General features: G+C 38.0%; 1 protein-coding gene across 1 annotated transcript in view; it reads left to right on the top strand.

Moving 5' to 3' along the window:
* The window catches only part of FRMD4B (FERM domain containing 4B), a 294,561-nt gene that overhangs the window by 71,732 nt on the left and 197,469 nt on the right, over positions 1-25,360 (top strand). Inside the window, exon 2 of the mRNA XM_073230891.1 lies at positions 18,929-19,056. The gene's annotated coding sequence lies outside the window, so the exon portion shown is untranslated. The remainder of the gene's footprint in view (positions 1-18,928; positions 19,057-25,360) is intronic.

Raw genomic sequence — 25,360 nt, 5'->3', positions numbered from 1 at the left:
TGATGGCTAATGTTTACAGAGTGTCTGCTACCTGCCATGCACTATATGAAATGCTTTGCAAATCCCATCTCTTCCCCCTTCTCACAGCAGCTCTGAGTGATAAGGGCCCCTGTTACCCCATTTTACTGACAAGGGAACTGAGGCTGAGAGACAGTAACATTCCCATAGCCACAAACTTGTCAAGCATGTGAACCAGGATATAAAGCCAACTATATGACTCCAAAAGCAGCCTTTTTCTTCTACATCATTCTGCCCCACCCAAAGTTTGAGGTTGATTCTCTATCTCAGACTCTTGAGGTTAATGGGGATTCAACAATTTTTTTTTTCTTTTCTGAGTTTTCCAAAATTTATACATCTACCTTGTGTAACTATTGAAAATGGGGAAGAAAGTCTTAAAAAGAAAGAAAAATCACAAGACTAAGGCTATGGAGTGAGTCAGAAGATGTGAATTTAACACCTGGTTGTCTGATCTTAAACTGCTAACTTCACTTGTCTGGGTCTTGGTTTCCTTTTCTATAAAATGTGATCATGGGACTGAATGGTCTGTGAGATTCCTTCTAGGTTGAACATTATATGCATTTATTTGGGTGGGTGTTGGGGGACAGTACCTAGCAGAGGCATTCATTAGCTTTTTCCCCTCCTGGAAGGTGATGATTATCTGAAGGAGGTGATGAAATTTTTGGGGGATCACATGATATAAAAAATCCACAGTGAATGAAATAAAGATTTAAAAAATTTCATAGTGGTTCCTAAGTATGTGCTCCGAAAGGAACAAAATAAGCTCCTTTTATTAGAACCATGAATTCCTCAAAACAAATGTATTAGAACACAGTCTTGGTTGTCACCATGGGAGTCTTCATGCCGACTTTTATGTATCGTCCGTTTCTATCATCCATGTCTGTCTGGTTATCTAGTCCAAATTTAGTGGTTCCATGATTTTGAGATTGTGAATGTAAGGTTAGAATTAAAATACATGGTATTTTATTAAGTTGGCTGCATTTATAGATCTTGAGAGACCTTGGGGTGATAAAAATCTGAGTTATGCATTACATTAAGCAGAGTTATATAAAGCCTGTTGAATATTAATTTTGTAATGATTCACCTTACAGTTTTATGAGACAAGATATAAAAAGATATTATGAATAATTAAGCCCATGGTCTATAAAATGAAGTCTAGAGAAGATAGAATAATTGGAAATGAAAAGAGCAGAGCCTTTTCCGTCCTTCTTTGCTGGAATCAAGTTAATTTAACCTCAGCCCCTTTTTGCAAATTCAGGCCCCCTAGTTTCTTAAGAGCATTAGGTAAATATATAATAAGGAATAAAAAGCTAATAAATTAATGTGGATGTGTTCTATCATATTATTGTTTTCATTATTTTTAGTTTGACCTTTAAATATATTTTATTTTTGTAGTCTGAATATTTTACAAACCCTTTTTCAGGTTACATTTTCCAAATTGCTTCTAAAATAAAGCAAATTCTTGCACTTGAGGAATAAAATTACTCTTACCTCTCATAATGCCCTTTGCAGAAGTTATGCAAATGGACAATAAGCATATAAAAATATGCTCACCATTATTAGCATCAATAACATTGATGTATCATTATATCAAGGAAATGTAATTTTAAATCACAGGGAGATAACACCTCATACCTCTTAAAATGGCTAGAATTAAAAGACTGACAATACCAAGTGTTGATGAGGACAGGAAGCAACTAGAACTCTCATACACTACTGGTGGGAATATAAAATGGTAAAATCACATTAGAACACAGCTTCTAGTATTTGTAAAATTAAAAATACCCTTATGAGAGGAACTAGCCATTCTATTCCAGGGTATTTGCAGAAGAGAAATGAAAATATATGTCCATATAAAAACTTGTACTGGAATGTTCATGTACTTCATTCATGATGACTTCAAACTGTACACAGTCCAAATGTCCAGCAGCAAATGAATGGATAAACAATTTGAGGTATAGCCATATAATAGACGGTTTGAGGTATAGCCATATAATAGAATACTAGAAAAAATAGGTGGATGAGGGAGAAAAAGATGGTGGTGTAGGAAGGCAAGGTGGAAACCTCCCCAAAACACGAAAATACAGCAAATACAACTAAACCTGAAGATGACCTGAAGATTGCAGAAGAGACTACCTACATCTGTGGAAGAAGAGCAGACCTCGCAGAAAAGAGTAAAGTGGCAAAGCCACAATGCAGCTGGACCCAAACTCTGCCTAACCCCAGCCCATAGGTGGGAGAAAGGGAACAGAGCAGGGAGGGGGGCAGGAGCCCAAGATCACTGAACACCTGGCCCTGGAAATCTGCTCTGGGAGCATAAGGCCACAGTACGTGGGGTTCTGGTGGTTAGTGGGGCTTGACACCAGGGACAGGTAGAACACATGGGGAGGCTGAGATCCCAGCTGCTTGTGGAGAACAGGTATGCTCCACTGGTCCCCTTGAGACAAAAGCAGCGTGGGCAGTTTAAAGACTTTCCAGCAGTGGGAGGGATGCCAGATGGGCAAGTGTTGGACAGAGCTCTCTTCTCAGGAGAAAGGGCAGGTGGACAATACCTCGCCAGCCTGCCCTCGGCCCAACAGGTTGAGAACTCCTGGGAACCCCAGACACTCAATCCCTCTCACTGGTAACACAGCTCCAAGGCTCCTACCTGTGCACACTGTTGGCAGACAGCCCACTTGGCCCATCACTAGGGTCAGACTTCGCTGCCTGGCAGGCAGAGGGAGACTCTCCCAACTTTCTCGGCAACATTTTAACCCAACTCATGAAGTGCCTGCAGGAACCAGCCCCAAGAGCAGCTTCCTCTCTGCAGAGCTGCACTTCAGGCCTGAGCAGAGCCACACATCAGCCTACCTACCCCATTGACATTGAAGCCCCACCATTACTGCAGGCCAGGCAGAGGGTGGCCCCACCCGCAGTGATTCCAGCAGACTTCTGTGCTGGTCACAAAGGCCCAGCCAAAGCAAACTGCTGCCCAGACTCAGACCACTACAGAAGCCAGACATAAAGGTGGCCCTGCCCATTGCATGCCAATAGCTTGGACTCCCACACTGGAGAGTAAAGAGTCTTGAGCTTCTGGGCACCAGAGGAAGCCTCTTCATAAAGCTATTACTCCGTAGGCCAGGAAGCATAGAAGAGCCCTCTAATATGAAAGAAGAAACACAGGAACACTGACACAAAATGAGGGGGCAGAAGAATATGTTCCAGGCAAAACTACAAGGCAAAACCCCAGAAAGAAGGCTGAATGAAACAGGGATCACCAATCTTCTTGATAAAGATTTCAAAGAAAGTCATAAACATGCCCATGGATCTACAGAAAAATATTCAAGATCTCAGGGAGGAGTTCAACTAGGAGAAGACCTGAAAAAGCCCCTCAGGGCTGAAAAATACAAGACCTGAAATGAAAGATACAAAGGAGGGATTTAAGAATAGATTATTGCAGGTTGAAGAAGCTATGAATTAAATGGAGATTAGGGAACAGGAAAGCAATGTAGCTGAAAAACAGAAAAAGGATCTCTAGGAATGAACGAATAATAAGAGAGCTGTGTGACCAACCCAAAGGGAACAATATTTGCATAATAGGGTTACCAGAAGGAGAAGAGGGAGACAAAGGGATAGAAAGTCTCTGAGGAAATAATTGTTGAAAGCTTCCCCTATCTGGGGAAGGAAAGAGACACTTAGGTCATGTAAGCTCAGAGATCCCCTAACAAAGGCACCCCAGGAAGACAACACCAAGACATATAGTAATTAAAATGGCAAAGATCAAGGATAAGGATAGAGTATTGAAAGCAGCCAGAGAGGAAAAAAAAAAAAAGATTACATATAAAGGAAATTCCATCAGGCTATCAGCAGACTTCTCAGCAGAAACTTTAGAGGCCAGAAGGGAGTGGCATGATATATTTAATGTAATGAAACAGAAAGACCTCCAACCAAGAATCCTGTACCCCCACAGGATTATCATTTAAATTTGAAACAGGGATTAAACAATTTTCAGATAAACATAAATTGAAGGAATTCACCACCATTAAGCCAGCCCTATAGGATATGTTAAAGATACTGCTATAGATAGAAATTATCCTAAAGCTAAATAGCTTTCACCAGTGAAAATAAACCCACAGTAAAGATAGTAGACCAATTAATTACCAGCAAGTATGAAATTAAAACAAAAGAAGCAAGATCAACTATTCAGAAAATCAGTCAAGGGATACACAAAAACTGTAGATTATGACATCTAATACATAAAGTGTGAAGGAGGAAGAAGAATTAAAAAATGTGCCTTTAGATTGTGTTTGAAATAGAGTAATCAGCTATTTAAGATAGACTGCCATATAATAAGGAAACTATCCTTGAACCTTTGGTAATCACAGAATTAAAGCCAACAATAGACACACGAAAATAAATAAATAATAAATGAATGAATAAGTGAATAAATGAATGAATGAAAGCGAGAGAAAGAGAAATCCAATCACAACACTAAAGAAATCTATCAAAAAACAGAAGAAGAGTATAAGAGAAGAAAAAAGGAACAGGGAGGAGCTATAAAAACAACCAGAAAACAATTAACAACATGGCAATAAGTATTTGTCTATCAATAATCACCTTAAATGTAAATGGGCAGAATGGACCAATCAAAAGACATAGAGAGGCAGAATGGATTAAAAAATAAGACCCATCTATATGCGGTCCACAAGAGACTCATTTCAGATCCAAAGACATATACACAGACTAAAAGTAAAGGGATGGTAAAAGATATTTCATTCAAATAATAGGGAGAAAAAAGCAAGAGTAGCAGTACTTATACCAGAACAAAGAAAGTAACAAGAAACAAAGGACATTACATAATGATAAAGGAGTCAGTCCAACAACAGGATATAACCATTATAAACATCTTTGCACCCAATATAGGAGTACCTAAATATGTAAAATGAATACTAACAGAATTAAAGGGGAAATAGACTGTAACACATTCATTTTAGGAAGTGTAACAACCACCTGCATCAATAGATCAATGAGACAGAACATAAGTAAGGAAACAGAGGCCCTGAACAATATAGTAAATTAGATGGACTTAACAGATATCTACATTACACTCCATCCAAAAACACCAGTATAGACATACTTCTCAAGTGCACATGGAACATTTCCCAGACTACATCACATACTAGGCCACAAGAAGAGCCTGAATAAATTTTAAAAGATTGAAATTGTGTCAAGCAACTTCTCAGACCACAATGGTATGAAACTAGAAATAAATTACACAAATAAAACAAAAAAGCCTACACACATGGAGGCTAAACATGCTTCTAAATAATCAGTGGATCAATGACCAAATTAAAACAGAAATCAAGCAATACATGGAAACAAATGAAAACAAAAACTCAAGAGCCCAACACCTGTGGGATGCAGGGAAGGCAGTTCTAAGAGGAGAGTAACATCATAGCAGTACCAGTTTACCTCAAAAAACAAGAAAAACCCCAGATAAACAGTCTAAACTCACAATTAAAGAAACTAGAAAAAGAAGAAGAAATGAAGCCCAAAGTTAGGAGACGGAAGGACATAATAAAGATCAGAGCAGAAATAAATGAAATAGAGAAGAATAAAACAATACAAAAAAATCAATGAAATCAGGAGCTGGTTCTTTGAGAAAATAAACAAAATGGATAAACTCCTAGCCGGACTTATCAAGAAAAAAAGAGGATGTGCACACATAAACACAGTCAGAAACAAAGAAGGAATGAACACAACGGATATCACAGAAATACAAAGAATTATTAGATAATACTATGAAAACTTATATGCCAATAAATTGGGCAATCTAGAAGAAATGGACAGCTTTCTAGAAAAATACAACCTTCCAAGACTGGACCAGAAGAAACAGAAAATCTGAGTAGACCAATTAGAAGTAATGAAATTGATTTGGTAATCAAAAAACTCCCCAAAACAAAATGCCATGTCCAGATGGCTACACAGCTGAATTCTACCAAACATTTAAGGACGAGCTAATACCCATCCTTCTTAAAGTATTCCAAAAAATAGAAGAGAAGGGGAATACTTCCAAACTCATTCTATGAGGCCATCATCACTCTAATACCAAAACTAGACAAAGATACCACAAAAAAAGAAAATTATAGACCAAATATCCCAGATGAACATAGATGCAAAAATCCTCCACAAAATATTAGGAAACCTAATTCAAAAATACATCAAAAAGATCATCCATCACAACCAAGTGGGGTTTATTCTAGGGATGTAAGGATGGTATAATATTCAAAAATGAATCGACATCATACATCACGATAACAAAAAGAAGGATAAAATCCATGTGATCATCTCAATAGATGCTGAAAAACTGTTTGACAAAATTCAACATCCATTCATTATAAAAACTCTCAACAAAATGGGTATAGAGGGTATGTACCTCAATATAATAAAGGCCATATATAACAAACCCACAGCCAACATCATACTTAATAGTGAAAATCTGAAAGCTATTCCTCTAAGATCAGGAACAAGACAAGGATGTCCACTCTCAACATTGTACTGGAGGGCCTAGCCATGGCAATCAGACAATGCAAAGAGATAAAAGGCATCCAAATTGGTAAGGAAGAAATTAAACTCACTGTTTGCAGATGACATGATATTATACATAGAAAACCCTTTAAGACTCCACCAGAAAACTATTAGAACTAATAACTGAATTCGGCAAAGTTGCAGGATAAAAAATTAGTGCACAGAAATCTGTTGCATTCCTATACACCAGCAACAAATTAGAAGAAAGAGAAATCAGGAAAACAATTACATTTACATTTGCAACAAAAAGAATAAAATACCTAGGAATAAACCTAACCAAGGAGGTGAAAGACCTATACTCTGAAACTACAAGACACTCATGAGAGAAATTAAAGAAGACACCAATAAATGGAAATACATCCCATGCTCATGGATAAGAAGAATTAATATTGTCAAAATGGCCATCCTTACCTAAAGCAATGTACAGATTCCATGCAATCCCTATCAAAATTCCAACAGCATTCTTCAATGAACTAGAACAAATAGTTCTAAAATTTATATGGAACCACAAAAGACCCTAAATAGCCAAAACAATCCTGAGAAGGAAGAAGAAAGCTGGGGAGATTACCCTCCCCAACTTCAAGCTCTACTACAAAGCCACAATAATCAAAACAATTTGTTACTGGCACAAGAACAGACCGATAAATCAATGGAACAGAATAGAGAGCCCTGATATAAACCCAAACATATACATCCAATTAATATATGATAAAGGAGCCATGGATATACAACAGGAAAATGACAATCTCTTAAACAGCTGGTGTTGGCAAAACTGAATGGCTACATGTAAGAGAATGAAACTGGATTATTGCCTAACTCCATATGCAAAAATAAACTCAAAATGGATCGAAGACCTGAATGGAAGTTATGAAATGGTAAAACTCTTAGAAGAAAAGAGACAAAAATCTCTTGAATATAAGCACGAGCAATTTTTTCCTGGACACATCTCTTCAGGCAAGGAAAACAAAATGAAAATGAGTAAGTTGAGACTACATCAAACTAAAAAGCTTCTGTACAGCAAAGGACACCATCAGCAGAGCAAAAAGGCATCCCACAGTATGAGAGAATATATTTGTAAACCACCCATCTGATAAAGGTTTAACATCCAAAATATATAAACAGCTCATATGCCTCAACACCAAAAAAACAAATAACCTGATTAAAAATCGGTCAGAGGACTTGAACAGACACTTCTCCAAAAAAGAAATACATATGGCCTACAGGCACATGAAAAGATGCTCCATATCACTAATCATCAGGAAAATGCAACTCAAAACCACAGTGAGGTATCACCTCACACCAGTTAGGATGGCCAACATCCAAAAGACAAGGAACAACAAATGCTGGCAAGGATGCAGAGAGAGGGACCCTCCTACACTGTTGGTGGGAATGTGAATTGGTCAACCACTGTGGAAAGCAATATGGAGGTTCCTCAAAAACCTAAAAAATAGAAATGCCATTTCTCCCAGTGATTCCACTCCTACGAATTTACCTGAGGAAAACAAAATCCCTCATTTGCAAAGATATATGCACCCCAGTGTTTATCACTGCACTATTTACAATAGCCAAGATATGGAAGCAACCTAAGAATCCATCAATAGATGAATGGATAAAGGTGTGGTACATATACACAATGGCATATTATTCAGCCATAAAAAGAAAGGAAATACCATTTGCAACAACATGATGTAGAGGGCATTATGCTCAGTGAAATAAGGTGGAGAAAGACAAATAACATATGATTTCACTTATTTGTGGAGTATAAAAGCAAAGCAAAATGGAAGGAATAAAATAACAGTAGACTCATAGACACTGAGAAGGGACTAGTGGTTACCAAGAGGGAGGGACTGGGACAGGGGTGGGGAGAGGGTGAAAGGGATTAAGGGGCACAATAATTGGCAATCACAATGTAAATTGGTCATGGCAGTGGTAGTACAGCACAGAGAATATAGTCAATGATTCTATAACATCTTAACACTGATAAATAGTAACCTCACTAAAGGGGGTGAGGATTTAATAATATGGGTAACTGTTGAACCACTGTGTTGTATATTTGAAACCAACAGAAGATTGTATATCAATGATACTTTAATAAAAAAATGAAGAACAAAAAATAGAACTTTTAGAACAAAAAATTTTTTAATCCAGATTACTATATGTTCAATAAGATGTATGTATCTCAAAGATACTATACTGAGCAAAAATAGCCAGATTTAAAAAGTTTAGAATATATGATTCAAATTCATATGAAATTCTAGAAAAAGCATACTAGTATGTAGTGACAGAAAGTAGATCAGTGGTTGTCTGAAGCAGAGGTTGGAGTAAGGGGAAGCACAGAGTTCAAAGAGATATGAAGGAACTTGTCAGGATATAGAAATGTTCTAGGTAGAGAGTGTGTGTATTCATCAAGATCTAATTAACTGAGTGCTTAGAGTGGGGGTATTTTTGTATGTAAATTATACTTCAAAGTTTATTTTTATAATGCTATCTACAATATCTCTCTTGTAGCTTCATAGCATCTCTAGAAACTGTTCTTCTAGGATCTTGATTCTAAATCAAAGTTCGGTATTTACTCATGAAGTCATGAGTCTCATACTCACCTATATACAATAGGTAAAATAACTACAATTGTCCAACCTTTTGGAATTGCTCTGAGAAGCAGAAGAGGTGATGAATACGTGAAAGTGATTCATAAATCATGATACTGTGCCGAAAATTGGATCTTATCAAATCAGAGTGAAATTACCTTGATTTGCGGCCCATTTAAAATGTCAAGTAGTTGATCCTCTTATCTGGGCTCCAAATGAACTCTTCCCATATTGGATGCCTGGCTAGAGAACAGAGTGTCTACCCTAGAAAATTTCCTTAACACTTTAAAAATGTCCACCTGCTTCATTTCTTGTGACATACTGATCAGCCTGCTCAGACTCTAAGCCTTTCATTTCCAGCAGGGACCACCTGCACAATCATTTCCCCAAGTCAAGACACACTGCACAAGTCATCTTAGCTTGTCATCAACGTTTAAGTTTCATCTGACATCTTCAAAGAATCTTCTCTTTTCAGAGCAGAGAGTTCTGTGTCAGAGATTCTAACCTTAGTTGTAGGGTAAAAATGAGAATATTTGCAAAGAGAGATATGTCTTTTCTGAAATTAGCAGCTTGTCTCCTGGGCAAGAGATTGAGTTTTGGATCTGAATGGGCAAGGGCATTGAAAAGTTGGGTCCTGATGTAATCTAAAACTATATACACATTCTTTTGACAAAAAGTGAGTATCTACTATGTGCATTGTCCTAGGCTCTGTAGATTTAGCTGTGAATAGGAAGCAAGATCTTCCTCCTCATGGAGCTTACATTCTAGTGTGAGCTGGGAGAATGAAACCAGCGATCATGTAAACACTACAATTTTAGGATCATGTAGGAAATAAACCGGGGTAGAGAATAACTCAAATGCAGGTTGATACCATTTAGGACATAGTGGTCAGGGAAGATCATGTGTGTTGAGTTGGAATGAGGAGACGGAGCCAACTCTGACAGTCTGGAGAAACAGTGATCTAAGCAGTGGGACAGCCAATGCGAATGGGCTTGGTAAAGGAAAGGAGGGAAGGCAGTGTGTGAAGGATCAAGAGCAAAGAAAAGACTGTCATGGAAACGAGGTTTCAGAAGTGGTGAGAGAGAATGGAGAGTCAGCTTATTCTATGAAAATCAGAAGGCACTGAAGAGTTCTAATCAGGGGAGAGAAATTAGCTGATCCATAAATAAGGTCACCATGTGAAGAAGGGATTGTCCTGGGTCAAGCAGGGGAATTTAGTAAGAAGGGGATTGAAGCAATCTAAGGGAAAGATGATAGTGGCTTGGATAGAGTGATGGCATTGGAAATAATGAACAAATGGGGGGATGTGTTTTAGAAGTAGTGCTGCTAGGGTTTGATAAGTGGAAAGTGGGGTGATGAGGGAAAAGAAAACATGGTTTTAGGCCTGAGCAACCAAGAGGTGGTGGGAATCTTAGGAGACTGCCTGGAGTGATTGGTTAGGGTGTCTGCATCCTTTGCTGCTGGAGCAGTAGCCGATTTACTATGAAGATTGGAATGGCAGGAAGTATTTGTAAATATCCTGTGGCGGGAACTCTGTGCGTAAAGACGTATCATCTCTCTTCTGTGATTCCCCAGACATGCTAATAAGCGCGTGCTGCAAATGTCATGCTCTTTTAATCACAACCTTCTGTTCCTACAGCCATTTGCAGCACACTGGGTTATGGCAAGATCCAAACCCTTTCTGGCTTCTGTTGTTCATGGCTGGTGTGTCACTGTTCAGAAAACGCTCACTGCAGGGGGAGTGCTCTGAGGAGTTTACTTTTGCTCTGGGAGACTTTTTGGAAGGTTGCCTATTTTTGTTAATTATGGCTTGGGAATTACTTTATCAAATTTTGGAGCCTAGAAGTTAAAAAAAGTGCAAGGCATTATTAAGTAAGTATTGCCAGTTTCTCCATGTGGTATGAGATTTTGGCTGAGACTGAACCTTTGGGCTGTTCAGTTTCCATGTTTACCATCTTGTAGAGTCACAGATCCAGTTTTGCCTGTTACAGCAAAATTATTTTAATTTGTTTCAAACTAGTAAGGATGATACTAAATTGCCTTGACCTAGGCATGCTGAGATTTTGTTGTTTCTTTATATTCATGGAGAATAGTGAACTTAGCCCTGGGATAGAAGCTTCTCAGCTTGTGAAACTCCTGCTTCAATAACAATGAGAAAAATATTTCAAAGTTATTTTGGGTTATTTTCTTTTCCATTATAAAAATAATATAGGAAATTTGGAAGGTACAGGGTAAATATCACCCATACCCCAATCACAAAGAGACCCATTAAATGTGTAAAATATTAGATCAGAAAGGGGCTTGTTGAATTATCTTGTCCAGCTTTTCATTTTACCAAGGTGCAGGGCAGTGTGGAATCTAGAACCAGTTTTGAGCTGTTTCCCTAATTGTTTCTTTGGCATCATAAGCACTTCAGATTACTGGGGTCTCAGTGAAGGTACGCAAATCTGCCACACCCTCTTTTTGAGTGAAGGGCCTGTGCTCTATCTTGTCGTTGGGTGTACACGTGGCTCCATCTGCCCCCTGGTGTTCAGAGGCTACATGGTCTTAAATAAGGATGGCATAAAGTTGCCTTGACTTAGATGAACATTTCTCAAAGAATGGTATTTTGGAGCACCTACATCAGAATCATATAGGGTGCTTGTTGAAAATGAAGCCTCCTGGGCCCCACCCTGATTCTGATTTGTGGAATCAGAATCTCTAGAGGTGGGAGTGAGAATCACCTTCTCAAAGACACAGATCCAGTGAAAAATCATACTTTGTCAATAAAAATAAAACTTCTTGTATTGCAGCATTCAAATTCTCTAATGTATGATGGATGGATGGTTAGATAGATAAATAGATAGATGATAGATAGATAGATACATACATACATACATACATACATACATAGACATACAGACAGTAAATGGATAAAAAGTTTCTGGCTCCATGCAAAGCAGCGTCAGTGGTTATCTCTTGGGAGTAGAAACCAGGTGAACGAGAGAGTGGGCTTTCAGTGTTCTCAGTAACCTGGAAACCTGGCTAAGCAGAATGTAGATGTGTTTGGAATTCCTTTTAGAAGTATTCCTACAGTTAAGCTATTTCTTTAAAAGACTAGAAATACCTACACAATATTGTTTATTCACTAGTGTGTGTATGACCAATAGGAGAAAGGGCATATTCCTTTGTTCATATGAGGACAGAGCATCATTCCTACTTCCCAGGTTCTTCTTGGCAGATTCCCAACGACAGTCAAATTTAAATGGAAATGTAGAAATTCAAGAATTTAATAAGACAGTTTTGCAAAAAAAAAAAAAAAAAAAAGGAAAAGGAATGAGGACTTCCCCTAATTAATCAAAATTTATTATAAAACCATAATAATTAAGACACTGTGTTACTGGCGAAGAGGTATAGAAAACCAGATCAGTGAGACAGAATAGAGAGCCCAGTGATGGACTGAACAGATATGGACCTTTCTATATGACTCAGGAGGCATTGGATGTCAAAGTGGAAACACAGAGCACCAGAAGTAAACGGTATTGGAAAAACTGGTTTTCCATAAGAAAAAAAAAAGAAACTCAGATTCTCCATTCACACTTTGTAGAAAAGTAAGTTGAGATAGATTAAAAACCCAAGTATGAAATGTAACAATTTAAAACCTTTAAGGAGGAAAAGAGGGTATCTTTATGCTCTTAGAATACAGTAGATTTTATCAGACACAAAAATCACGCTCAAGAATGACAAGGTTAATGGATTTTGTTACATCAAAATATGTAACTTTTGCATAAAACAGCACCATAAAATTAAAAGGCAAGGGGACAACTGATAAAAGATATTTGCAATCTGAAATAATTAACAAAAGCTCCATTTCTAGAATCTCTAGTAAATCACTAAGGAAAGCTCAAACTACCCAGTAGAAAAATGGGCAGCTTATTAAGAGGCACTTTTCCTGAGAGAGAGATAATGGGCAACACAAATATGAAAAAGTTTTTCACATCCTTAGTAAAATAAGAAAATTCAAGTTTAAAATCATGAGATAGCATTTTACAATGATCTGAGTAGCAGAAACTGAAAAGTTTTAGAGTGAGACTTGGCAAGAAGTTGCAACAAACAGGCAGCTTGTAGAGTGAGTTATCATTCCCTGATCAGACTTGGAAATGCCCTTATTCTGCAACAGATTCTACTGGAGACAATCAGCAATGTTTCTCAAAGGAAGGGCTCTTGGTATTTTGTGGAGGACATGTCTTTGTCATTCAGAACTTTGATGCACTGTAGAAAATTTAGCATCCCTGCCCCACCCACCCCCAACTCACAAAAGAATTCCCACATTTTCAAGTAACCCCAAGGAGAGCTGCCCCCTGTGAGACTTACCAGGGAAAGCCTTGCTCCTAAACCCATGCAGAGCTGCAACATATTAAAGTATGAGTTGTGCCTGAACATCCTCTACAGCTGAGCAGAGAGACCTGGACACAGAGGGAGAACCATGCAGGGTGTGCCCTGGAGCGTCCTTTGTTAATGACCAACCACATAGCCATCAGTCCTGAAGTGGAAAATTAAACTGTGGTAAGGTCATATGATGAAGTACTGCACAATAGTTAATGATCTGTATGGAGCAAAATGAAAATATCTCAAAAACAATGTTGAGTATACCGTAATATATAGCATGATGCACTTTATAGAAAGCTTAAAAACCACACCACTACAGGATATATTGTTTTGGATACACACTCACACATACATTCATGAACTGGGTACCCACCATATTAATAGTTGTTGTTGCCACTGAAGAGAAAGGAATAGTTGGACTGCAGAAAGTAACATTAGCATAGAGGATTTAACTTCTGTGTGGTTCTGTTTCTCAAAAACGTAAAGGCAGGACATGAGATGAATATGAAGAGCAACGTTTTTCATTTTGAGTGACAGACATATGGACAGGAGTTTGTTCCATCATCCTTTGTAGATTGTTGTATTTTCACCCCCACCCCCACCCCCTTGGGCTGCTGAGTGAATGGGCCGGGTGGAAGGCTGAGTGCGTGGCCGGACCAGGCAGCGCTGGAAGCAGCCCAGCGCTGGACGAGCCAAGTGAGGACCCTGGCATCCTTGCCAGCACTGCTTTGAGCTCCAAGAGGATATGCCCACTTCTTTGCTTCATTTCTCTATTGCCCAAACGTTCCTCCTAGAATAACACTTCCCCTTATTTCCTCTGTCTTCCAAGTTATGATATTGTCACCTAAGCAAGCCAGAAATTTGTCAGCTGCTCGGCGTTCAGCAGAATGAGGCATTCAACTGATGTCTAAACAATCTGAGTCCTCCTCATCCCCATCCCTGCAATTATGTTCCTACACTTCTTTTTTTTCTGAGCATTTTTTTTCACTGTGGTGTACTAACATAACATTTACCATTGTAACTATTTTAAAATGTGTGATTTAGTGGCTTTAAGGACATTACGCTGTTGTGCACCATCTTCACCATCCACCTCCAGAACTTCTTCATCCCAAGTTGAAATTCTATGCCCATTAAACAGTAATTTTCCAGTCCCCAGTCTCTTCTCCCCTGCTAACCTCTACCTACTTTCTGTCTCTGTGAATTTCACTACTCTAGGGACCTCATGTCAATGGAAGCATGCAGTATTTGCCTTTTGCATATGGCTTATTCCCCTTACTGTACTGTTTGCAAGACTCATCCATGTTGTAGCATGTATCAGAATTTCATTCTTTTTAAGAATAAACACGATTCCAATCTGTGAATCTACTGCATTTTGTTTATCCATTCCTCCGTTAATAGGCACTTGGGTTCTCTCTGCCTTTTGGTTGTTGTGAACAATATAGCATATAATGCAGCTGTGAACATGGTGTACACATATCTGTTTGAGACCCTGCTTTCAATTCTTTGGAGTATATACCCAGAGGTGGAGTTGCTGGATCAAAAATGGTAATTTTATGTTTAATTCCTTGAGGAGCTGCCAAACTGGTTTTCACAGTGGCTGCACCATTTCACATTCCCATCAGCAATGCACAAGGGTTCCAAAGTTTCATCTATACTTGTTATTTTCCACTTTTTAAAAATAGCCAAACAGTGAATGCAAAGGGGTGTCTCATTGTACCTTTGTCCTGCAGGTCTTTCATAATTAGTGTTAAGAAAACATTGTACTTGTCTTCTGTCCAGTTGATTGAGCCATAACACCTAATACATAACAATGCTTTTTAGTGTTTCAGCATTTCCCAAAATGTGTTCTAGAGAATATAGGTCCGATCAGAGGCTTCTGTGAGGAAGAGGGAGGATCTGTGGTCCAATAAGTTGAGAAACAATACAAACTCCGGCAAAGTCAAATCCAGTGCATACTTAACTTTGGCAAATCTTAGACATGAGTAGGAGATGGTATCTCCCATTTCTTAGTTGATCTCAATTCCTTCAAGTATCTCACCATGCTAAGAGTGATTCTGTTATTCAAAGATATGCATCTTTTTACATAAGTGGCCCACAAGTAAAACCAACTCTTTCATGTGGTACTCAATGAAATTTTTATCTCCAACAAGTTTGGAAGAAAAACTGGCCACATTGATGCTGATGTGGGCTCTACCCTGGCGCCTTCCTTAACGGATTCTTAGTGTTAATTTTGAACATACACAGTTTTCACTGTGAGCTGACTTTAGAAACTATTTCCCAAGTAAGATGTAATTTTACTGTATATCTTCCCCTTGAAGATTGAAAATAATATATTTTCAAGACTCTGAAAATCCTATGATAAGAAACCTGATGAACATAGTTTAAACCAGGAGTTGGCAAACTGTCTCTGTGAAGGTTTACATAGTAAATGCTTTTGGCCTTGTGTCTGTCACAACTATTCAACTGTGGGATTGTAGCTCCATAGCAACCATAGACATTTACAGTCATCTGTAAATGAATGGATGTGGCTACGTGCCAGAAAAACTTTATTTACAAAAACAGGCAGCAGGTTGGATTTGACTGGCAGGCAGCAGTTTTCTCACTCCTGGTTTAGACTGGCATGGCCAAAGTTTATTGAATTGTTGCCATCTCTCCTTTTGTTTTCTCCTTTAAACCTAAAACTATAGTGGACCCTTAGATTCCTAAATTCAAATATTAGAGGGCTTCAGCTCTTCATGAGTGCACTGAAGGTTGATGGCATGTAGCCGACTGCAACTCTTCTCGTATCTGGATTTTCACTGCTGTGGTACCAAGACTAGTTACTTAATGGGTGTTACAGGTTGAATCATATCCTAAAATTCATATTTGAGCTCTATTCTCCAATACCTCAGAATATAACTGTTTGGAGATGGGACTTTTGAAGAGGTAATTAAGTAAAAAATAAGGTTTTAGGCTGTTGGGGTGGGCCCTAATCCAGTCTGATTGGTGACCTTACAAGAAAAGGAAATTTGGACACAGGGATGTGCACACAGAGAAAAGACTATGAAGGGGCAGTAAGTGTAGATGAAAATCTGAAAGCTAAGGGGAGAGGATTCAGGAGAAACCAACCCTGGCGGCACCTTGATCTTGAATTTCTAGCCTCCAGAGCTGTGAAAGCTGTTTGAGCCACCCTGCCTGTGACAGTTTGTTATAGCAGCCCTAGCAAACTAATACGATAAATGATAATAACTCATCCATTTTATTTGAGATTTTGAACTTCTTTCCTCATCCTTAGGTACCTAATATTACAAGTTTCTTTCACTGAATTTTATGGGTGAAGTTATATAATTAAATCATATGCCCTTAATTGCATTAGCATATTTGGTATATTTAAAGGTTTTAAGACATATCCCTCATACATGATAAGAGTTATTGTGGTCGGTATTCCCGTAATGCTCTTTGCTCATTTTTCCTCTCTTCATGTTCTTAGGCTCCTTATAAATACTGCCCGTTCTGGTCCCATTCCTAGGCTGTAGGGTTTTCACAGAGATGCTTATTTCCTTGGGTCACAGCACTTCTTGTTGCAGGCAGGAAGTCAGTGGGCATGGGCCGTAGAGTCAGAGAACTTACTAGCTGTGTGTAACCTCAGACAAGGTATTACATTACCCTGACTCACTTTCCTCATCTTCATGACATAATAGTATATACATTATTTTTGGATTTTCTAGAAGCATTAGCTGCAATGTGAACAATATGCTGGGCACATTCATGGCCTGCAGTGGGCACTAATAAATGGCAGCTTTTCTGGGCAGTCAAGAAGTATCTGCCCATTTCTGTGTTATCTGCCCTTGTGATCCAGCTTGATATCAGCTATGTAATCTATGTTACCACAGCTAAAGAAGTAAGGGATTTAACTAGTTCCTTATGCATGATGCTAGACTCTGCTTGTTATGTCATTATTTATAAGGCTTAACCCCTCAAGGAACTTCTGTCATTTGATGGACCCATGGTAGCTGTAGAGAGAGTTTTGTAAGGCAGAAAATGGACTGAGTCATTCAGTGCCAGTTATCACAGGGTATATTGTTGCAAGTCACTTTCTCTCTCTCTCTGGGCCTCACTTATCTTTTCTGTTAATGGGGGCTTGTAGTATACCATACCTCTAATTTATTCTTTTTAAGTGCAGGGCTTTACCCTAAGAAGCCACGGAGACCAAGGGGGTGACTGGGTATTAGGCCTTCATTCTCATTTAGTACTGCTTAAACCATCCCCATTCCCATGACTACCCCCTGTCAACATTAGATCTGACTATTTAAACTTCGTTTTGTTAGCATTTTAATGTTTAATTTAAAACTCCTTACATAAAATCAGCCTCTTGCTAGCTTTAAGAGTTCAAAGTGAACTAGTTTCCTAAAACAATATCTCAATTTTCATCCTAAAAGGAAACTAAAAAATATTACCTACCAGAAACCCCCAACCTACAGCATGCTCTTATTGCACATGAGCTCCTTGGATACCTAGTTCTGTTAGAAAAGGTGGATTTGCCACAAAGGCATCAGTAAGGAGAGAGGAGGCAGAGGGGCTTGTGAATGAATCGTACTGAGTTCTGTCTGCTTCCTGCCGCAGTCTTCCACCTCACGCCTGCGTCCACATCTAGGAAGAGGTGACAGTCAGACGGGGTAGGGAGGTGCACTGGGGCCGGACTGCAGTTTTATTAAACCACCTGGCAAAACGGTGACTAGCACATCTGCTGCTTTGCCCTCTTCTTGTCCAGCCTTTACTCACAGGTGCGCGTGGGACAGTCTGAGCCCACAGTTGGCAAGGGAGCAGTGTTTCTGATTTAAGGAGAGCTTCTGGGGAAGAGCTGTTGCCTTTTCTTTTATAAGGAGAATGACAAATACATATAAATGGCACCATACACACACTCAATTTCATCAGTATTCATGACATGCATTTCATTCTCTCCACAACTGACATCTGTTAGAAACGAGATTTGGGAGTGCCTTCCTGGTCTCAGTAATTCTGAATCACGGATTCTGAGGTGCTATTTTATTGATTCATCCCACTTTGACAACCCTGATTTTACAACTGACTGTAGATAACTTTTAGCACTTCAGAATCTCCTCCTACAGAGACAAAAGTGTAACCCCGTATAGTCAATGAAATGCATTGTGTCAGAAGCCAAGCCAGTATCAGATCTTCAGTTATTAAGAATAGCTTCAATTTTGTCTGTATTTTGAGATGACGCTATACTAAATCTCACCTAATTAGGTACATTTCTAAAACTGTGATTAAACTGTAGCCAGCCAGGGGAAAATTGAAAGTAAATTAAAAGTGTCACTGACTTGAGATTTCTGGGCCTTTCCTGTGGGCCTACAGAAAATAAGAAGCTTCTGTCTTCTGTGTTACAGGCTTTGATGAGAAATCCAGAAGAAAGGATGTGTGAAAGAAAAAGATGACGCCTGTGCATGGCAAACAAAATCCAAAGATTATTGCAGTGAAAACATAAGGAAGGCAAGAGAAGACTCACTAGTTAAAGGTAAGTGGCCGTCTCTGTAAATGCCGCGCTCCGAGGCCAGGACAGGGAGGTGGGCCTGTGCATGTTTGAGTGAGCTGACCTATCACGTGGGGATGGGATAGGAAATGATCAGAATCCTGATACGACATGCCATGAAAATATTTGCACTGCTCGCAATGAGAAAGAAAATTAGTACATACAGTTAGTTCCCTATTCTTAATAAAATAAAAGCTAAATGTCTAAACGTTTAATAATAGATTTATAAAGGAGTCCTTTTCCCAGAGAGCCAAACAAATGAACCAAAAAAAAAAAGCAAAATAAACTGTGCTGTGCCACAGGCCTATTTCCTACAATATATTTCCAATATTTTATACACATAAATTATTTTTTTTATCCACAGTTGAATACTTGACTGGTTTAAGTTCAGTGGACAGTTGGGCAAGCTAATCGTTGATTATTTTTATTAATGCAATTATTTTCCTCTTTAGCTTAGGTGTATTGAAGGTATGCTTTGTAGCCTTTGTATCAGTATTTTCGTTTTTTCTCATCTTCCACTAATTTGTAGAAAATAATGGGAGTGGGTGTGTGTGAAATATTTCAGTGGTTGCCCAAGCATTACCATAATGATGGCAATACTGTAGAAGCCAAACCATGGGCTTGTAGGCAGCACTACCATATATGATATCTCACAATGCTCCTTCATTAGCTGATCTCAGAAGTCCATATTTGTCAGGCATAGGTGGTTTGAAGGGGATTAATGCATAACATGCAAAATTGTAAATTGTGCACAAGTAGAATGTACCATGGTTAAGGACAGCTTTCACATTAGACTTCTCAAAAGGCTTTCTTGGGTAAAATAATGGCAGGATTGCAACTTCCAATGCCAGGCCCTGCTAGAGAGGACTGTCATGTAGCCGTCAAGGGCATGGACTCTGGAGTCTTGCTCTCCACATATCACTTATATGACTGTGGTCACAATGGTTATTCTTCCTTCACCTCAGTTTCCTTGATTACATGAGGATAAGCAGGTGAAATGAGTTAATATACACAAAGCAGATGGAAGAATGGTAAACATATAAAAAGTGTTCAATAATTATTAGCTGATTTTATCATTGAGTAAAGTGTCCTTCAAGGAAGGAAATTTCAGTTGTTTGTTTTTGGGGGTGTTGATGTGTGGAAGGACCCAGAAGGTGTTGGAGAAGTGGAGGGTACTCTTTCTAACCTTGGGCATATTTGCACTGTCCAAGTGGCTATCATGGGAGACCATGGGCAGAGATAAAGAAATGTTATGGGGGTTTGGTGCATTTCTCAAGCTTACTGATTTAGGTCCTTCAATAAGTATTAGAAAATAATGCACTTAAAAATGTTGTGGGCTCTTCTTAAATCACAAACACATCATCTCAGGCTGTTTGGTAATCTGTTGGGCATGGCATGACCTGGCCCTAGGCACTTTCTCCAACCTCATTCCTTAGCTGTCTGTGCTCACTCTTACCTCCTTCCAGACCCTCTAGATCACACCAGCTCTTTCCCACTTGGAGCCTTTGCACACATGACCCAACGCTGCCTGGGTGCTCTCCCTCCCTTGAACCTGACTCCTTTGCATCTTTACTTTAATCTTAGACTGGGTTTTCTCTGGCTTCTCTACTAAGGAGCAGCCCCCTTTGTGACATTATCTTCCAAAAATATTCCCCCTGCTGACATTCTCATCAACAGTAACTGAGAGCCTTTTTATCCATAACCTTGCAACAAGGAGTACTCAAAAAATTTTTTTCTGCTAACTTATCATCAGAACCTGTTTCCTTTGTACCACTTATTACCACTGGGAATTATTTTCTTTATTTGGCTCTTTAGTTATTTTTCCCCTGCTTTCCTTATTGTTGACTAAGTTCCATAAGGCCTAGGATGGTGTTTGCCTTCTCACAGTAATATTCTAGGATCTTGGTCCAGCAACTGTCGTACATGTGCTCGAAAAGCATTTTAGAAAGGGAAAGAATGAATGAGAAAGATAAGGACCCTGCCCTCAGGAGCACAGATCTCATAATTAAGAAAGCTGATTACTCTGCACTGCTAGAGGCTCAGAAACTGGGGGAGGAGGGAATCAGTGCATCTCAGAAGAAAATGCACTCGTGGGCAGGAACATATTGTAAAGTTTAATAGCCAGTTAGCACAAGTAAGAATCAACTTGAACAGGTATTGGTCACAGTGCTGGGCAGGGTGTTTTTGCCCCTGGTTGCTAGATTCAGAGGAGGTGGGGTGGGATGCAAGGGTGGGGCTCAGGGCAGTGAGAAATTGCCAATTTTAGGTATTTTAATGTCAAGTGCAGCTGTATATGTGCATTCCTACTGAATATCAGCCCTGATTGTAGTACAAAGCAGAATCCCTTCTGATCCTGTTTGTCCTGAAGTCCTGTTCTCTGCTTTCGTCTGGGGGGCTGACACCCTCAAATTTTGCTCCTGAGCACTCTCTGCCCCCATTGTATACCTGCTCATCCTCCCTTATATCTACTTTAAGCAACCAAGGCCATTACCTGTCAGACTTACAAGGATGAAAGAAATTCAAAATACTCCTTGTGGGAAAGATATAAAAGGGCTCTCATAGTCACTGTTGATGACCGTGTCAGGAGCACTATTTTGGAAACTAACTCAGCAGTATTTATCAAATGTTAAATGCACATTCCTGCTGACCAGGTAATAGAACTTTCAGGAGTTTTGTCTTCTAGACAAACTGGTACAAATACAAAATGACATATATACAAGTATCTTCAATCTAGCACTGTTTTAATAGCAAAAATATGGCATCAGTTTATATGTCTATTGATAGAAGAATAGTGTATAAATTGTTACTTCCATCTAATAGAACAATGTGGCCTTTAAAAAGTGTTAAGAAAGATCTCCAAAATGTTATGACATGAAAGGGAAAGAAGCTGCCGAAATTGGGTATATTGTGATCACATTTATTAAAAGCAAATGAACACAACCCAAGTGTCCATCAGCAGATGAATGGATAAGCAAAATGTAGCATACAATGGAATATATTATTTTGCCATAAAGATTAATGAAGTTCTGATTATGTGCTGTAACATGGATAAGCCTTGAAAACATTATGCCCAGTGACACAAAAAGAAAAAAGTGTATGATTCCACTTATATTGAAATATCTAGAATAGATAAATTCATAGAGACAGCCAGTAGATTAGAGGAAATCAGGAGCTGGGATGAGTGAGGAATGGGGGTTATTGATTAATGGGTTCAGTTTAGAGTGATCAAAAAGTTTTGAAAATAGATGGTGGTGGTGATTATTGCACAACATGTGAATGTAATTAATACCACTGAATTGTAAACTTAAAAATTATTAAAGTGGCAGATTTAAGTCATATATATTTTACCACAATTTAAAAAATATTTAAAGAAAAAACAAATGAATAGACAAAAAAATGAAAGCATGAAAACACATGCTCATGAATACCATGTAGTCTAAAGATACCTTTGGATTGTTGATGGTGTTTACATCTAACAGATTAAATTAAGAAAAGAACAGGAGAAAAGGAAATTTTGTCCTGTAAAATTGTATTTTTTTACATTTTTCACAATGAGCAACATGACCTGTGGTAAAGCCCTGGGAGCTAGCTGGTAGTTTTCTCAAAAAAATCTTGAAAGGTCTGTTTGCAGTTGAATATGCTCAGGTCTAACTTCCCTATGTAATGTTTAAGCTGGAGTGAGTTTAATTATTGTTTAAGACACAAAATAGTTTTCCTTTTCTAGATTAAATTACATCCTGTGGAAAAACAGCCTCTCAGTATAGAAAGAATTTGGTCTTATCCCTCCCTCAATGAAGACTGACTCCTCTATCTAGTAATTTACTTCAAAGCAAGATGCTTCTGTTTATAGTTTTATATCCCTTACTTTGGCAAAGTGTTTGAGGCATGTTGGCTATAAAAAATGAGTGTCAGTATCTGAACTCCTAGAAATTTTTATTCATGGTAAGAGATTTTTTTTAAACCCCAGTAAAGTTGCAGAAAAACACCATTTTAATGGGTCACCCACTTAACAAAAAGTTAACCCCCTGTAATGTAATCATAAGTTTATGTAAGTAAGGAGAAAGTATGAAAGGATATGTACACCAGGCTATTCATGTTGATAACCTCAAGGAGATCATCTGATGGGTGACATCAGATGAAAGGAGATTATTTACCTTTTTTATATACCTATATGTTGAATTATTACCCATAAGGGATTTTCTTAATAGCTTTATTAAGGTATAACTGACCTACAATAAACTGCACATATTTAAAGTATAAAACTTGAGGAAAAAAACTGTAATTATATAAGGAGGTGGATATTAACTAAACTTTTTGTGGTAGTCATTTTGTAATATATGTATGTCAAGTCATTATGTGGTATACCTTAAACTTATATGAAGTTGTAACTCAATGATGTCTCAATAAAAGAAAAGAGAGAGGTGGGAGAATGATGAAACTGACAAAATATTTTCCAATTAAGAGTGCCCTCTGAGAACTCTGAAATGTCTTGTTTTGTATTGCATGGTCAGCGCCACTTAGACAATGAAGTAAAGCAGCAGCTGACAGCTGAGAAGCAAAACAATAAACAAAAAAAATAAAATAATAAGGTGTATGGTTTGATAAATTTTGACATATGTGTATACCCATGAAACTGTCTCCATAATCAAGATGATGAAAACATCCATCATTCCCAGAAGTTTCCTCGTGCCCCTTTGTAGTCCTTTCTTCCTACCCTACCCAACCTCTCTTTTGTCCCAGGCAGCCACTGATCTCATTTCTATCACTGTCCATTAGCTTGCATTTCTTACAATTTCACATACATGAAATCATACAGTAGATAACCTTTGTGTCTCATCTCTTTTACTCAGCATAACTATTTTGAGATTCATCCATGCTGTACCATGTATGGCTAGTCTGTTCTTTTTTATTGTTGGGTTATACTCCATTATATGAAAAAAACCCCATTTGTTTATTTATTTATATTGATGGACATTTCATTTGTTTCCAGTTTTTCACTATTACAAATAACACTACTGTGAACATTCAAGTCTAAGTCTTCATATGGAGATATGCTTCCATTTCTGTTAGGTAAATACCTTGTAGTGGAATGGCTGAATCGTGTGGTAGGTGCATGTTAACTTTTCAAGAAATTGCCATACTTCTCTGAAGTGGTTATACTATTTTATAGCCCCACCTGCAGTGAATGAGAGTTCCAGTTCTTTCATATCCTTGTCAATATTTGATATGATCAGTCTTTTTCCATTTTATCCATTCTAATAAGTATGCAGTAGTAACTCATTGTGGTTTCAATTTGCATTTCCCTAATTACAGATAATGTTATCTTTTCATGTTCTCACTTGCCATCTGTCTATCTTCTCAATGAATTGCACATTTTTTTTATTAGGTTGTGTGTTTTCTTAATGAGTTTTGAGAGTTCTTTACATATTCTAGGTACACATCCTTTATCAGATGTATGCTTTGGGAATATTTTCCCCCAGTCTCTGGCTTGTTTTTTCTTTTTCTCAACAGTGTATTTCAAAGAGCAGAAATTATTACTATGTTTAGTTTTAATTTGAATTATTACAGTGAGAAACATTCAAAGATATTTGTCAGCTGTAGGAATTTTTATATTTAGATACCTACACCTCATGATATCAACAATATTAAAAATGTCCATGTATCACACATTACAAAATATTTTATCTATACTTTTTTAAAAGACCCTTTCATTTTGAAATTGTTTGTTACAAGAAACTCATTTAGTTTATCATTGACTATAATTTATCAGGGCTCATCATGCATTTTTGATGATTCATGCCAAGTAAAAAATTGAACATAAAAATATTTGAAAATATAATGCAATTTAATTAATACTAGGGCTTGTCAACTGATGAAGTTGGCAATTTGTTAACTTTTATAGACATTAAGTTAAGTATTTGTTACTTTAGGTTGGGTAGTTTTCATATTTAGAAGCCAGTAAGTTTGCTTATTTTTTAGCTCTAGAATCATTTTTCCAGGCCTCTGAAAATTGTATAGCTTCTACACTTCAGATAAATCAGTCTGGTTAAGAGAGATTTAAAGGAAAATGTGATAATTAATAAATTAGAAAGAAAACACAAATAATTAAACATCTTCCCAAGTATGTAATAGACAATGGTTAGGTGTTAGAAACAGGTATTTTGAGACAGGCTGGCATTTAGAACACTAAACATTGAGGAATTTGGTGTGTTTCTTCTGGTGCCTGAATTTCCTGCTGAAGTTTGATTTAAACAAATGGTCAAACACACTCTCCTCTGAAGTCTCAGAA

This window comes from Manis javanica, chromosome 3 (genome assembly GCF_040802235.1).
Source record: "Manis javanica isolate MJ-LG chromosome 3, MJ_LKY, whole genome shotgun sequence".
Taxonomy (NCBI): Eukaryota; Metazoa; Chordata; class Mammalia; order Pholidota; family Manidae; genus Manis; species Manis javanica.
Note: the sequence above shows the minus strand (reverse complement) of the source record. Positions and strands in the feature narration are given on the sequence as shown.